Source organism: Solanum tuberosum, unplaced genomic scaffold (genome assembly GCF_000226075.1).
Source record: "Solanum tuberosum cultivar DM 1-3 516 R44 unplaced genomic scaffold, SolTub_3.0 scf00513, whole genome shotgun sequence".
NCBI classification, from domain to species: Eukaryota; Viridiplantae; Streptophyta; class Magnoliopsida; order Solanales; family Solanaceae; genus Solanum; species Solanum tuberosum.
The window spans coordinates 355951-359666 of record NW_006239433.1 but is presented as its reverse complement, the minus strand read 5'-3'; positions in this window follow the sequence as shown (position 1 = coordinate 359666).

The window sequence follows — 3716 nt, the reverse complement described above, 5'->3', positions numbered from 1 at the left end:
GATAATTCAATTCATGCGGTTTTAATTTCCGAGAGGCATAAGAAATAACCTTCCCTTCTTGCATCAAAGCGTATCCTAGACCATTGTGAGAAGCATCACTGTATACTACATACTCTTTCCCTTCAATTGGTAGAGTAAGTATAGGCGCTTGAGTCAATAAGGATTTGAGAGTTTCAAAGCTCTCTTGGCATTTGTCATCCCAAATAAACTTTACTTACTTCTGCAAAAGATTAGTCAAAGGAGAGACGATAATGGAAAATACTTTCACAAATCTTCTGTAGTAACTTGCTAAGCCTAAGAAACTTTCTTACCTCGGTTGGACTTTTGGGAGGTCTCCATTCGACAACTGCTTGTATCTTACTAGGATCCATCTTCACCCCTTTGGCTGATACAACATGTCCTAGAAATGTCACTTCATCAAGCCAAAATTCACACTTGGAAAGTTTAGCATAAAGTTCCTTCTCCTTAAAAATTTGCAAAATAATCCGAAGGTGTTTATCATGGTCTTCACTACTTTTGGAAAATATTAAAATATCATCTATAAAAACAACCACAAAATGATCAAGATACGGTTTGAATACTCGATTCATTAGATCCATGAATACCGCAGGAGCATTTGTCAATCCGAATGGCATCACCAAAACTTCATAATGACCATACCGAGATCTGAAAGCAGTTTTAGGAATATCCTTCTCTCTAACACGCAGTTGGTGATATCCAGACCTTAAATCAATCTTTGAGAACACTTTAGCACCCTTCAGTTGATCAAACAAATCATCGATCCTCGGTAGTGGATATCTATTCTTGATTGTTATTCTGTTCAATTGTCTATAGTCAATACAAAGCTTGAGAGTGCCATCTTTCTTCTTTACGAACAAAACAGGAGCTCCCCAAGGAGAAACACTAGGTCGAATAAAACCTTTCTCAAGAAGTTCTTGCAATTGAGCTTTCAATTCTCTTAATTCTGCCGGAGCCATTCTATAAGGAATGACAGAAATAGGGGTAGATCCAAGAATAAGCTCGATTGGAAATTCAACCTCTCTTTCTAGGGTAATCCAGGAAGATTTTCTGGAAAGACTTCTGGAAAATCACATACAACAGGTATGTCCTTGATACAAGGACTCTCCAACCGTGTATCAACTACGTGAGCAAGGTATGCCCCACATCCTTGACGCATCAATTTTCTTGCCAAGGCCGCAGAAATAATACTAGCTATCAATGATCTTTCACCTTGTACAATGATGTGTGAAAATGAAGGATCTTTAAAGGTCACATGCTTTGACCTACAATCTACCAGTACATGATATTTATGAAGCCAGTCCATCCCGATAATAACATCAAAATCCTTGAAGGGCATTTCAATCAAATCAATAGGGAAGACCAGGCTTTGAATCACGAATGGGCAATCACGATAAATTCGATTACACACAACTTGATAACCCAAAGGACTTTCAACCAGCACATCATAAGTAAGTTTCACAGATTTCACATTTTTAGGAAGAACAAGTGATGAACAAATATACGAATGTGTAGAACCCGGATCAATCAATGTAAACACACATAAGCCAAATAAGTGAAATTTATCGACAACCATGTCTTGTCCATCCTGCTCATCCCTCTGCTTCATAGCATAAGCGTGTGCAGTAGTCCTTTGTCCACTAGCTTGATTAGCTCCACTTGTACCTGCGGCTGGGGTGTTTTTAGGTCTTGCACCTCTATTAGTTTGAGGAGGATTTATAGAAGGCTTCTGAACTGAGCCTTGAGTTCTCAAAGAAGGAGCATTATTAGGATTAGGACAATCCTTCACTTTATGATCAAAGCTCGCACAATTGAAACATGCACCAGAAGCTCTCCTGCAAGTACCATAATGATTCTTTCCACATTGCGGACACGTGGGAACACGAGGCTTGCCTTGACCATAAGTTGGAGTGCTAAAACACGAGGCTTGCCTTGGCCATAAGTTGGAGTGCTAGCTGTAGAAAACTCTGATCTGTTTTGCTTTTGCTGCGGTGGCCTGTTATCACTGTCAGCCTTAGAATTATCAAACCTTCCCTTTTTTTATGGACCCCCAAAATCTGATGTAGGCTTCCGGAATTTGTTTTCATTTCTACTAGCTTCTTCTTGATCAAGTCGCTCCCAAGTAAAAGCAGCAGACACTAACTTACAAAAGTTCTCATGTTGCAGGATTGCCACATTCTTCCTAATGGAATCATTTAAATTGTCTTCAAATTTCCTGCACTTGCCTTTTTCCTCTTTAATAATATCCCCAGCATAATGAGAGAGCCGTAGAAACTTCTGTTGGTAATCAGCAATAGATGTCGTGCCGTAATTTTCCTAACCTTTCAAAAACTCCTTTCTCTTTGCATCACAATAAGCAGGTGGGACATACTTCATACGAAATTCCCTAAGAAAATCATCCCAAGTAAGAACAGGAGGTTTTACCTTTGCATTAGGAACACTTACCCACCAATCGTAAGAAAACTTATAATTTTCAAAGATTTAAACAGAAAACATCATTTGAAAATACCCAAGAGGGTTCGGGATTCAATTTACACTTCGAGAAGGGTTTAAGCATTCGAAGTGCCCGCTAACATGCGGTTGACCTGCGACCTGACTAAAATATATTTGACTATTTTTAGAAGAAATAATAATTTAACATAAATAAAAACAATAACTTATAATATATTTGATGAAGGAAATAATTAAACAAATGACGCATTTTATTTCATTTTATTTTAATCACATTGGGATCATGCATCGCTTCAGCCATGTGGTGGAAAAATTCAGCCATTTGTTGAAAAGGAGGATTCCTGGCTTGAGTACCACGGCTCATGTGAGGATGTGAACCCGCTCTTACACCCTGATGGTTTCCCACTTCAGACCCACTAGTGTGTGGAACATATTGATTCGAGAAAGGTTCTACAACCTCTTCTAGTGCATGAGGTTGGGGCACGGAGTTACCTGACCCTTCACGATCAGCTTCCATAGGTCGGTCAGAAGAAGAGGCCATAACTTAATCCTTCAAAAGGGAAGATCACATTGCGTTAGGGACACGTACATGATGCATGTGCACTCTACATGCGATAAAAATATTATAAACCATGTAAGTGAACAAATAATCCAAATAGAACCTTTTTCGAATGCGAACAAGTATACAAATAAGTCACAGCAAAAGTCCTAGAACCACAAACCTAGGCTCTGATACCAATAATTGTAACGACCCTACCGAAGTCATATAAGCCGATAACTCACGAGATTTTTGTGCATATATATATTGTCCTCACATTAGTAAAAATATATATATCTAACTTTCGAGTACTCAAACTAGGTGGTTCATGCTTCACACCATCATTCAAAATTAGTGGTAAATTTAATATATAACAAGACTTGGAGCATTATTATATTTTAATTAATTGTAAAGGTTTTGACGAATATTTTTAAAGTTTATTTAAGAAAAGTACTTTAACTTAAAACAATTTTAAAAATGAGTAAGATATGATTAAGCAAAAAAAGACATTAAAGAACTTCTCTTTTAAGTACAAAAGGTTTAACTTAATTGAAGATATAAAATTTTGAAAAATATACTTGATCACTAAAATAAATGAACACAAAACATGAAATGTATTAAAATTAAACCAACACAAAGAAAATGACTCATCTTTTGGGGAATTCATTAAGTTAATTAACAATTATAAATTTAGAATTAAACACCAAAT